Genomic DNA, 14,309 nt, shown 5'->3' on the forward strand with positions numbered 1-14,309 from the left:
CCAGCACTGTCCTCTAAGGTGGTGAGAGTGTGCTTTAGGCTATTTTATTATTGATGTACAAAATAGCTCCAGGTATCTGAGTGGCTGTTGTGTTTGCAAAGTCTAAAATATAATAGCCTCAAAGGGCCTCCTTGGCTGTTACTTAACTCTGCAGAGGTTGATTATTATAAAAACTGAAGTTTTTATCAGTTAAATTTCTTCCATGTCTAAGTTTGCAACTGCCCATACATTGGAGTTGCCAAAACATCATCATGTGACAGCCTTTAGCTTAGGTTTCAAACATATTTGAGGCATATATAAATCAAACATCGTTCTGCCTGGCTGGCTGGTAGGGCTTAAACCAGCCAGCAGACTCAGATCAAATCTTAATTTCTGCTCTTTATTTAAACTGAGACCAGATGACATAATACCCCTTTTGTGGTTACAGCATTGCAGCATTATCCTGTAGTTAATTCCCTCCTCTGCTTGAGTGCTTATCTCAGCAAGTGGATGATGAGGTGCTCATTCTGACAGAGAGCTGTGTCAAACTACTGCTGTCTGGGGTGTGTTTTAAAAGAGCAGGAAGATGTTTCTGTTCAAATTAAACAGGGAATGTTCACTGGGGAGGTGGCAAGAGCCTGGACTTTTCATCTTTCCTATCTTGGAAAGCTCTAAATGACAAGAAAGCTCTAAATAACAAGAATTTCACTAGATGATGGTAAGGGTTTTTGTGTCCTGATTTAGATTTCACTGCAGAGGGAAGAAAAAGTTACCATGCTCTGAAATGCTCAGTAATCTGAAAACGGAACATCCAAAACATGCAGATGCACATTTCCCTGTGCAGGGGAATATAACTCTGTCTCCCAGTCTGAGGTGAGAGATTTAATCATTACACTGTAGAATAAGAGAGGTGTAATTTTACTCCTCCTCCTGTGTTTTTGAGAAAGGGTTTGTTTAGGGACCTGCAATCAAGGACAGATGCTTTCTGCTGGGTCCAGGGGTGCCAGATCTGGCTCACAGCAGCTGCTCATCCCTACCTTCTTCAGGCTGTCAGCACAAACACACTAATACGCTTCAGGCACAACAAAAGAGATCAGCTCTAACAGTGCAGATTGTTGGCATCAGCTTGGTTGAATTTCCTTGGGGTGAGGTAGGGAGTTGCCCCACAGATTGAGTTAGTCACAGGTGGCCTGGGGCAGGAACCTCCAGCTGGGGAAAAGAGAAAACATCTGCTCCTGCCCTAATTTTAGGAGAGAGTTCAATAATAAAAATACCTTAGGTAGGAAGTTCTCCCATTTATTCAAGAACTCTGTCTTGAAATCTCTGGCAATATGGGTTTAAAGGCTCTGGATGCACTTAAATCTCTCTTTGGAATAGGCCACTACCTAATCAAGTCTTTCTTAAAGTAAGCTCTGTTTCTCCGACTCCAGTTCTGGTCTCATTGAATCTATTACCAGAATGCCCCTCAGTGTGGCAGGAGAAAGACTAGGGAATGCAGGGACAAGTGCTCTGCAGTCTGTCACCTCCACTATCCAGAGCGCCTACAGTAATGTTGAGAATGTCCCTGTCCCCAGCAACCTCTGCTATTCCTAGATTCTGACTTCCTCCTTAAACCTCTCCCCTCCTTCCTGTTTCTTCTTGAGTAGTTTTTCTTGTCACCTCCTTTTTACCAGATCTGAACTTTGGTTGATCCTGCATGAGGCTTTTTTTCTATAGATTTAGAAGCTTCAGGAAATTCTGCCAGGGCCAGGGGAGCCTGGGGAAGGGAGAATGAAGGAATTGGGATGGGTTGTTGTGTATCAGGTGTGCAGCAGCCAGCCTTGATCCACTGTCACAATTGCTTGTGCAATTGCTCCTTAACCAGTTGAGCCACACAGACCTCGGTTTCAAGAGATGAAGTGCCAAAAACCTTGATCTTTTTTACCAAACAGGGTAGAAATTAAGTACATTAGCACTTAATCTTGGTGGATCTGATTGGTCTAATGGAATGAGAAGATGGAGCTTGGGGTGAAATGAGCAATAGATGTCTATAAAATTATGCCCAGTCTTCACTTTGCCTGGAGGGGAAAGTGCAATGTCAGTTCTGTGTGCCAGCAAGGCCATTGCTGAGATGAGACTGAATCTCAGTAATACTAAGCAATTTCAGGAGAAGGCATCATCTGGAGTAAATTCTAAGGGTGTATTTTTGTGTTTGTAATTCCCAGGTTACAGACTTTTTGATAAAAAACTTTTAGTATGTTTACTGGGAGAGTCACCTGGTACATGTGTCTTTTTCAGAGATAAAGCAACTTTTCCAGATTCCTAGTAATTTCAGTTTTCATATATTTTTCTCTACTTTGTCCTGAGAAGGTAAACCTTTACTAATATGAATTGTATAAAAGTCTGAGGGAGAGAGAAAAAAGAAAATTATTCACAAAACTTTATTATGGATGCTGACAATAGGAAAGTGGAAGCGGAGTTTTTTTATGTGGTCTTATAGAGTCACAAGTCATGATTTTCCCAGATAGTAAAATTAGCATCTATATTGCTAGGACAATGCTCCAGATTATCTCCGTTAAGAAGACAAAGGGAAAGGTAAATAGGAGCTTAAAATATGGGTATGCTTATTTCCTTTCAGACTTGAGTCATCAAAAGAAAGGTAAATTTAATTTCATTTGGGAGGTTAGACCAATTACTGTGTGTCAGAAGAGAGTGCTAATGCATGCTTTAGACTTAGGCTTCATTTGGCTGGAAAGTGACTACACAATGATGTGAACAGTTTTAAGTCATTTAATGACTTTTGTATACTGAATAAGCAGAAGCTGGCAAAAAGCCAACTTCCTTCTTCATAGCAGCAATAGACATGAAAATACATTTATCACATCAGTGGGGTTAATTTCTTAAAAGATTTAAACAAGGCCATTCTGGTAGGGTACAGATAGCATTAATTCCTAAATTAAAGAAATAATCTTACTGGTAAACCCATGACATTTTCTTTAACTTTATAATTTTTAAACATTAGTTGGAAGAAGTTTATTTAAATTGAGTGCAAGTTTTATAGTATTATACATCAAATATATTGTAGCTTAAAATATATATTACTTACAAATACCACACTGAGGTTTAATTTGGGTTTTCCCTTGCATCTGTGTAAGAAACAATTGAAATATCTTGTATTTTTCATCTATAACTTCATACTTAATACTCCACTAAGGATAAAGCAGGCTACATATAGTTTAAATTTATCTTTTATTCCAATTGTTTACAATATTATTTTTGCAGAGGCAAACTTGTATTCCAATAATCATCATCATCATTGAACCATAAGCCTCTGTCATGCAATATTGCTAATCTGCTGTATCCCTTAGTTTGCCACAGTTCATGGGCACTATTATTGATATTGATGACTTTATTTTCTCTAGACATTAAGTGAACAATTAATCAAGAGAGCAACAAAGACTGGAATAGAAAGATGAAATATCCAGATCAGTAACTCACTGAGTGTCTCATACCTAGAAATGTTCTGGAACACACAAAAGCTGTGAGCTGATTTGATACATAGACATGCCAGCATGAGTAACAGTGGGAGTGTCATTGTGTATAAGGGTGTTGTGAACCCAAACTCTCACCTTATTATATATTTTAGTAATAAAAGACCTGCTGGCAAAGATACAATGAATTTTAAAAAAGAAAAAAAAAAGAAGACCTGGTAATCAATAATAAATTATTTCCAAATACATTTTAATGTAATACATTTCCAAATACATTACAGATTTTCAAGCCAGCATGCAGATACTAAGAAGTATTCCACCATCTAAAGATGCAGACAAGTGCTAGGAGGGACTTATGGAACTAACATGGGCCCAGACTTCCCAGCATTTTTACATCAGATGATGCTCCTGAAATTAGTTCAGGCCCTTTTTAAAAGTAGCAGCCTATCAAGATTGTGTGAGGTGTCCAGGCTCATGATATGGTCAGTGGAGAGTATTAGCTAGACCACCGAAATCTCTCTTTCCATTGGCTGTAAAGTGCCCTATATGCATTTTTAGTATCCACTTACTGGAGCAAACTGATGGGAAAAGGGTTTAGCACTGAAAATCCTGTTATGTATGCTCACCCCATACTTTTCAATTACTAAATCCAAAATGTAAGTCCACCTCTAAAATAGTGCTGGTGATTTTATAACTGAAAAGTTTATGACTAAAAATGCTGTTCTTCTAATAAGACCACCAAGAATGAGAATGAAATTGCAATTATTTAAAAAGCTTCTGTGCACAAGGAAACAGCCACACTTTACCTTAGTTTACATCACTGGCAATCAGATGAAACAATCCTGAAGTGAAGGAATAATATTTTGTTGATATTTGAGATAAAAGGATGAATACCTGGCATGGAATTTTGATCCTGATTATTAATAATCTGCCTTGCTAGTATACTGGGCTAGCCACTAGACAAATCATTTCACAGAAGCATGAAATCCAACCCCTAATTTAATTTCTAGACTATATTTTATGTATTTGCCATTTAATATCTTTAAGCATAAATAAAACACAAAGCCTAAAGTTATCAGTATTCCCCATTATCAGCTAAGGTAAAACTTTGAATGGCTCCATGAGAGCATTAGTGAAATTTAGGCTTGAGCTCACTTTCTACTTTCCCAGATTTTTCTTTTGTGATTTTTGATCATCTTCTATTACTGCAACATCAGTTTGATTTCTTAAAAATGCAAATGCAGACCACCAGATAAGACAGGGGATATGAGGTTTATTTGGCATTTTGCCACATTAGCAATGCCTTTCTCAATGTAATTGCATGTCCAGTTTACTGCATGTCATGATTTCTTCAGTGTGCTTTTTTTTTTTTTCTAAATTCTCTGTGCTAAGAACATAAGCAATGCTTGAGAGGGGTTTCATTCCTTTTCAGGTCATGCCAGCATAGCAGTAGCCAAGCCAAGGATTGTGAATTGCAACTATTCTCTAATCAGGTTTTCCCCACTAGTAAGTTGTCACTTAGGAATTTGGCTGCTTTATTGTTTTTTACCTTTTCAGAAGAAATCAGAGTTACTGAAAACATACAGCTTCTCAAAGGATATGTTCTGCCCTTGGATGAATGTGAATATTGTAACTGTCAATAGATTTTTTTTTTCTTCAAGAAGCTTTAAATTTTGCCTAATCATTTTAACAAAAGCAGAATGTCTTGTTTTTTTTTTATGTAGTGATATCAGAGCCGTGCGAAAAAAAACCCAAACAAAAAAACAAAACACCAAAAAAACAAGAAACCCACACCCAAGAAACCCTAACACCAATTCTGAAGATACTTATTTAATTTGAACGTAAAAACATTACTTTCACTAGCTGTGTGCCTGACTTGAGACCCTTTGGCTTGGTTCACTTCAGACAGCCTAATTCTCCTTGAAAAAAAAAAAAAAGGTGAGCTGTTCCACCTACTAAACGGATTACTTTTGGGGAAAAATAAACAAACAAACAGAAACCATAAGTAAATGTGTATGAGTTAGGGTATTTAAAAAAAGAGATTTTACTGTTCTTATTGATTTGATTCCAGGTTTCAGATAGCTCACAAGGTCTGTGTGATTTACTGAAGTGAAAACAGTGGTGGGACAGTATTTCAAAAGCAGAATGTGACATCTTGTAGTCATGAGTATCACTTATATTTTTAATTATGTATCTGTAGCTCAACTGCTTGCTACTTTAATCTCTGTCCTTATTTTCTTTTTCTAACACACTCACCCTGACTTTTTAAATATTTTGTTTCCTTGCTGTAACTGGAATTTGTCTGACTACGCTCATATCTTTTTTCCCTTCTTTTCCATCTCTGTGTATTTATAATTAAGGAGCTCATTGGAAAGCCTGTTTTTGTTTATAAAAGTAATGGGCTAAATTGAGCTTCTGGAACTCTAGGCCAGCACCTCACAGGGACCACGCTGGCTATGGCTGGACCACATGTGCTTTTCCACAGCTTACTGTTCCCAGCGCTCACCACGTCCTCTGTCAAAATGATCCGTGTTGTCTAAAAGTCCCTTTATAACCTGCTGAAACTAGCCTAGCTCTTCCTGACTGAAGTGGGGTGAAAATCAGGGATAGGTTTGACAAATACTCCATTTCTGCATTTGGAGAAAAAGATAGGATATATGTGTTTTCCAAATTATTATTACTAATTTTTTTATTTTCAATTGTGTCTAGGTACATTATCGAAAAGGTTCTATTATAGCCTTTTGTCTGTAAACTAAGAGTCTTTCACATAATATGGATCTTTTAGATAATTTAAAGTCATAATTACAATCTGCTTGTGCTACTTGCTAATAAATCAGAGAAACAATGAACATTTTCAGAAATTGCAATAAAATTACTGTTTCTAATGATAGTTTTCAAAAAAAGAGAGTGAAGAGCCTTCTTATTCTAGGTATGTTTTCTTAATTCTGAAATAAGTAGTTAGACATCTGACATGGTAAATGATACACTCAATGCTAGATAATTCTTAATAAGCAATCAAAATGTTCAGAGGATTATTTAATGTGATCTTATCAAAATAACCACTTGTTTTATTGAGATTGTAAGTTTGGTGAAAATGAGTGTTAGTTACACTGTACTAGACTTCTGTAATACCTTGCTTGATATCACATAGTCTTATCAGTCAAAAACTTAAATGACAAAAGATAAATACAAGGTATAAGGAATAGATTAAAACATTATGTGCCATATGAAGTTGTTTTTTGTCAGTCACTCCTGAGGCAAGATTCCTCAGGAGTCACAGCTTAGTCTCAGGTGAGTAACTTCTTACTATGTGCTTACCTGGGTCTGTATTCATCTGTGCACTGTGAGCTCAGGCAAAATGTTGTGGTATAGTCCAGTGGATGTGAGCTAAAGCCAAGAAAAATCAATAGACACAATAGTTAGGAATGAGATCAATTAGTCACTGGAACCAGTAAGTGCTCTGTGGACATCTCTTCAACCAGTGTTTTAAAATCAACACTTGCTATATTTCTAAAATAAGTGCAGTAGTTCAGCTAAATCATGTAATTGGAATCATTAGTTCGAAGTCAAAGAGGAGAAACAAAGACACATCCTATTAATCTTCTGGTCACAGTTTATCTGCCAGTGGTGTTAGACTGGATTCTGTGTTTGTGTCAGTTTCCAAGTTTGTTTGAAACATGTACTATTTTTAAATAACACTTTCTGAACCTTTTTATTTTCCCTAAAGTATTCTTTATTTTCTTCAATTTTGAAACACTTAGCCACTCCCAAGAGAAGGCATTGGAAAAGTAATGTTTTTCTTCAGTATAAATGTTTCTGGAATTATTAGTTATCATAGGTACTGAAAAAAATGAATACAGAAAATACATTGATGATGAAGACTGAGTGTTGGGTTCAATTTTGGTGTGTACTGAGTGTTGCAAAAATGACTTTGTAAGGCAGCTTTTTACCCCCTGTTGGCACCTGGAAGCAAAATAAATTTTGTTGCACTTTGCTGCTTTTTATAGTAGAGGACGTCTGTTGATACTTGCTTTAAAAAGCAAATATTGCTGAAATCAATGGCAAGATTTTCCAAGATCAAAAGAGACATGGAAGAAAGCCTTCCACAAAATAATTTCTCTTTGAATATATCCACTGAACCATTGAACACAATAATGAACAATGTATAAGTAGATTCACATTGAATTCATGTCTGCTTAGACATAAAAGTGACAGTCCTCAGATAAGTTAATTGATTTCCTGCAAAAACATTTTAAATAAAATAATATAGAAAAACAACATTGTTTTCATTTATGAAATGTGCAGACTTTTGCTGATGGATTACACAATTCAAAAGCAGGAATTTACTTTCTTTAGAAAATCAAACCCAGAAACTATTTCAAACAATCAGAGACAAATCATAATCACAGAATATTAAAGTCATACTGCTAAGGTTTCAAAAATCAAGACACAGATCGTCAAGTATGTCTATTAATGTTAGCTTCCTGTGAATATGCATCATTAAATAGTTTTAAATATTCTTACAGTGTACTGTACTATGCACAGAAAGTTGTGTTTTCTAGAAGTAATTTAAAATGAGTAAAATAAAGCTTTGAAAAGCTGTTTACTGAGTAATGCCATACTAATTTTAAAATTGGATATCTTAACAATGCCATTAGAGTATAAACATGTAGTTAGGCAATATGGACATTTAATTTTGTGTTTTCATGTGCAATTATGAACTGAATAGTCTTGGGAAGTTGTGGCCAGGATTGGCACCTGAGCACTTTGAAAGTGCACCACCATACATCATGGCTTTTTGTAAATGTGCCCTGGAACACAAAGTGTGTTAATGTGCTGATGTCTCACCCCAACGCATGCACTGTGCACACAGTGGTGTGCAGTGGGCAGCTTGGGGACACGTTGTGTTTGCTTCTCATACAATATAGCAACCATTCACAATCCAGTGTTAAAATTTGCATTGCTTAGGGTTACTTGTCTTGTCCAGACAGCACATAAGTTATTGTCCAGATTTCTATATAGTAATCTTGTTATCATTCATGTTATCTGTCTTCAGCTTTGTATATATGCCCCTCTTAGAAATAGGTACAATCAAGGCATTTATCAGCATTTGCTGAAAAATTAGCACCCACACTAGCTCTGAAAATATAATAAGTGAAGATATCTTTGGACCTACCTGAGAACCAAAATACTACCATGATCAAGTAGTTCACATAAAATTAGAGAAGGCTGGTACCTGTCCAACAGTGGCTGAAGCACCAGGCTTAGACAGTGCAGTAACTTCAAAAGAGCAGAACAAGGCTGACCTGTGGCTGTGGCACCAGGAGGCAGCTGTGCACATGGATGACTGTTGCCTAGGAATGAGCTGGCCTCTGAATGAACTGTATCCCACCTGAATACACAGAGCAGATAAGTGCTGTCTGCTTTCTTCTGCAACATTTGATGCCCATAACTGTTCAGCATGAAAAAAGACTTTTCTTGATGTATGCATAAGGCATCAGTCTAAATGATTATCAGCATATTTACTTAATGCACCACTTAACTTTTGACCAAGAAAAGAAGTGGTATCAGCACCTGTGGTTCACTGACCAAAGACTGAGAAGAACTGTACTTGTCTCTCAAGAGGCCATATTGCATTTTTTTGTGATTGCACGAGAAGCAATTTTCCTGAAAGTAATTTAATACCATGCAATTGTTCCTACTCTCTTCTCACTTTTTATCTGTTCTGCTGTTAATTAGAAGATCATATTTTTAAAATGATATCATATCACTTCCAGTTACAGTTATGAACTTCACCCAGGGGGTGCCATTTCCCCTGTTCATCTCAAACCAGGCATGGACAGTTAAGCTAATGTCATTTGCAATGCTCATAAGTGCAGAAAAAAATTAATTTATGTTGGTGTAGTGAGCTCCTCTTTTAAATTCCCCATTCTTCAGTTTGGGGACCCCAAGTGAAATACTTTAGTATACATGTCAAAAAAGGAGAGTGAGTATTTGCAACAGAAGAGTTGTCATTCAGGATGGCAGCACAGCACAGAACTCTGCCTGACATTGAACTGTTCTTTCTAAGATAGGTCTTACATGCTGTAAGCAACCAGACTGAATGTAGAGTGCTTCCACAGTCTCTCATTAATTTCTAATTGGTAGCTAATGATGTATTGTTACCTGCACATAATGAAGTTATTTTCCACAGGGTTATAGTCTGAACAGACATCTGGTAATGTGCATAAGTGAAAGAGTCATAAAAATTAGAGGTTTAGGTTATGGGACCCTTTGAGGTAAATAAATTCCCTTTCCTAGAGATATTTTTGTTTGAATTAAATTTTGAACAAACAACAAAATTGGTCCATTGGAAACAAGCATTTTGGGACATAGCTCTTGTTTACACTGTGTATAAGCAATGCAAATTGTCTTTAAAGGAAATGAATATTCTATTTGCATCCACTTTATATTAGGTTTATACTGCCAGAGAGGTATAAAGGGGTCTTTGGAAATCCTTGAAGACATTTCCAAAGATCTTACGGGAAAATATACTGTGTTCTCACTGGTTTTCATAAGATAGGAAACCAAATTTAACAGGCATTATCTTTAATAAATTTCTTCCTCAAGGTAAAATATAGGAAGTACAACAGAAAGAAATATCAAATCAAAATAGATTTGGAATCAAAATGTCACCCAAGCAGTTAGTCAAGAAAGTTTTAGACTTTTATGTGAAAGTTTTGGGGGGGGGGGGGTTTATTCTTTTTTGTTTGTTTGTTTGTTTTTTTGTTTTGTTTTGTTTTTCTTTTTGTTTTATTTTGTTTTGTTTTGTTTTTTGGGATTTTTGGGGGGTTTTCTGTTTGTTTTAAATGGCTATCTAAAAAGAACAGGCAACTAAATATAGAAGGTATATGTCACATGTCTGGGGTGATGCAGTAATACGTTTCAATGATCACAGGGCATGTACCTGAAGGCATTTTATTGTAGTGTATGATTTCATTCTTCTATTTCTCCTGGATTGAGGCATATAATTTCTTTTAGAAGGGCATCAGTAGAAAATTAAAATGTGTTAAAACACATTTCTCCTTTCTCTTCCAATGAAAATGAGAGTAAAATAACTTCTGAAAAAACAACAGAACTACTGAATCCATCAAATATGGTTCGTATGGTAAATTAAACAAAAAAATTGAGTGTTTTTTGAAACTTGTTGAGTTTTTTTAAGAAAATTGAAAGACATCTTTAAAAAAGCAACCATTTTATTTTATTTCAAATGTCATTGCTGCAAAGTTCAAGTGCATTAAAATGACATCCCCCACACCTCATTAAAATATGTCTGTTGTTCCTTGCCTGAAAAATCTGTAAACTTATCAAATGCTTATAGCACAATACCACAAATTCAGAATTAGGAATTACAGTATGGGAGATAACATAATTTGAGCTGCAAGATAAAACCAAGATCCTTTGCACAGATGAAAATTTTAAAAATGTTTATCTTTTTTGAGATATCTGTCAGGCAAAAGATAAATTCCAATTTTGGTTACTATGTTGCACTTAGCTAACAGACTCTAGAGAGGTTTTAAATGAATTATCTATCTTTTTCTTATTGCTATGTGCTATTTAAACAAATTATTTAATATTTTAATGGGTTTTTATGCCCACCTGAGGTGACAGTATTTTATAAAAATATGAAGTGTGTTTTATGTAACCTTACACTTAAGCTATAGTATGCAAATAAGGTAATGCTTGTGGTGGTTAAAAGAGATGTAGAACCTAGGATACTGTAACGATATGCATAGATTACTAGTAGGTCTTCTAGCACCAACATTTTTGAAGTATTTGCATGTTTAAAACACTTCCTCCTATTCCCATAACCTCCCATAATTTTGTTGCTGTTACTGTGCAATGCTGGAAAAAACCCAACCCCAAACAACCAGCTTATGAATTATGGAACTTAATTTTCAACTACAATCATGTCAGGTCATGTCAGATGGTGTAGAGATAACTCTTATTCTGTTTCATGTTGGGTGTTAGGCTATATATGCCTACATACCTGCATGCATATATCTATCTATCTATCTATCTATCTATCTATCTATCTATCTGTAGATATAGATAGCAATATAAAGCATGTATCTATATATCTATATTCTCCACAGTTTAGTGGCTTTGTAATCATCTCTAAGTACCCAGCAACATATGTGGATAGCCTGTGAATGCACAGTATCAAATAATTAGAGAAGTCTAGTGAAATTGAAAAACTTACAAATGATTCCACCAAAACTAAGTGTTCCAGTTCTAGCCCCATTTAAAATTAAACTAAAATCTCTTTGAATATATGATTCTTAATCAGAAAAGAGTGAAATGAGATATCTGAGCATAAGATTAAAATTAATGCCTCATCTTGTATACCCATACACAGCTAACATGACCTAACATGTTAGAAAATAATTAATGTGGTTTGGTAAGTAATTTTGCAAGAGCACAGATCTGGATTTTCAGATGCTCACTTTGTGCTTTACTTGGCTCAAACAACTCTGCTTTAAAGTCTTGTGCCATGGTGGAATGATAATTGTGTGTTGATGAAAAACATCAATCATCATTGTATTGTGATTTGAATTATATTGGTTCTAAAGTTGAGCTGTAAGATGTGAAATAAACTGTATGGGTTTGGTGATTGCACTTTAAAAGCTCCTTCCTTTCCAGCACAACTGTGAATCATTCTTTAAATCAATAGAGCTTACTGAAACTCTAGGATTACCTGAAGAGTTTTGAAAAGTGTGTCAGTAAGAAAAAAGTAGCTTGACTATTTTTTATTACATATATCCTTGTGTTCCATATCCTCCCTAGTACTTCTGAACCCTTAACGTGGACATTTTTCTACCATTCCTGCTGAGACAAGCCAGACTGATTTTGAAGTTTTGTTTAGCAACTCATTCAGTGGAATAATTTTCTAAGCAGTAATTTAAATGATTCATGTGCAAAGAAATTAAAATGAAGATAAAACTGCACAAAGTTTCACTGATCTTAGGTTTATTTATGCTAGTTACTTTAGATCACTGGAAGGAAATTAATATTTGCCCATGGTTGAAAACAAGTATATAATTACAAAAATTGCTTTATATGTGAAGCTGTTTTGATTATTACTTCCATAATAATGAGCCATTAACTACACAAGTGGTTCGTTGATCATAAGGATGGAGCTGACGTTTGTCAGAGTTATTCAGATGACTCAGAAAGTCCAGAGAAAACATGAGTCTTAAAACAATGCCTACCAATAATGTAATCAATATTCTTTGCAGCTCTCATGACAGTGTATATCTTCAGAAAGAAATAAAGATGATGCTATAGCGTACTTAATCCTTGAAGATGCATTTCAGCTGACTGGCCTTTCTGCTTTTTCCATTATCTGATGCTGAGACCACAAGGAAAACAGACTAGAAAATAATAAAAAATGTGTTTTCTCTGCTTTAAACTTGTAGGCATCAGAGAAAGAAACTAATATGAAGGGGTATTTTTTTGTTACTGCTTTTTCACATCCAGCATGTTAAATCTTCTGAGGCTCTCAGTGCTAAATAGCAAGTGATCAGAGTTTCATATATATATATATATATATATATATATATATATATGATTATTTCAAACACACATTTGTGTGTGTCAGAGGGCACACCAAGGTTCAGATCTGAAGGAATTTGTTTCATGGAGGAGTTAAGTGTGAAGAGGATGGATTATCACCTTAGACTTTTGTTCTTTGGTGTTCCTACACCATAGAAAATAGGCTGATGTGTGAGAATGAGTCAGAAAATTTATGTCTAGGGAGCTTGGTTGATCAAGATCAAATGCAAGAGAACTCAATAGTGTAGCAAATGGGCTGGAGAAGTGTGTTGCAACTGATACAACACCAATGCATTTGAAGACCTTGAGGGAGGAATGAGCAGTAGCAGTTAGACAAGGGGAATCTTCCACATTTTACTCGTTGTTGCAAAATATGTGGGATCTTCACTTTCCCTTTTTCTTCCACTTGTCATCCATCTTCCTGTGTTCTCAGTAAAACATTTCTCTAGCTTCCTCCTCTTTGATTAGACTCTCCTTGTTTTTCCACTCTTACAGTATGATCAACATGCCTGGGAATGTGTGGTGCAGACTGTTGGCTGCAGACCTTCACTTATTTTGGCTACAGAAACTACTGTTAATTGTTACATTCCTCTGCCTCCTTCCTCATGAACACCAAGTGCTTTGAGAATGATGAAATTAATTAATGATGCCACAAGATTTGTGCCTAATTTAGCTTTATAAAGGGTTTAGACTAATTTCAGCTTAGGCCAGAAGCTGGAGTTACATGTCAGGGTCATATAAGTCAGAGCTTTTACCTTTCAGCTTTAAGAAAAGCAAGAGTTACCTGTTTTGGTGGGGGGAAACACACCCCAAACAACAATAAACAAACCAACAAAAACCCTACAAATGCCTCAAGCATTAAACCATCAAAAGAACCCCCCACATCCCACCCTTGTAGAATGTTATCAAGTTTTGCTTTCCTGGATAAATAAATAAAAAAAAGATGCTCAGCTTCTGGTTTGTATGTTACTTCAGTTTTCTCCAACTGCCTCTGTCTTTTGCTGCATGCATGAAGCTGTGCACAGTGCCATGTTCTCAGTCCTGTAGAAATTCATCAAGTGTTGAATGTGCAGCAAAGTTCTGAATACTGCCAACAGGAAGTGCCTAAGATCCTCAGAATTATTTAGGCTAACAGGCAGTTCTCAGTTGCTTCAGAGCAGCTCTTCAGAAGAGCCAATTTCTTGCATAACTTTAACTAAAAGCAAGATTTTGAACAGTGATGAGAAACAACAGACTCTGATTGACCAGACTTTCAAAAATACCAGC

The sequence above is a fragment of the Cinclus cinclus genome, chromosome 4, assembly GCF_963662255.1.
Source record: "Cinclus cinclus chromosome 4, bCinCin1.1, whole genome shotgun sequence".
NCBI lineage: Eukaryota > Metazoa > Chordata > Aves > Passeriformes > Cinclidae > Cinclus > Cinclus cinclus.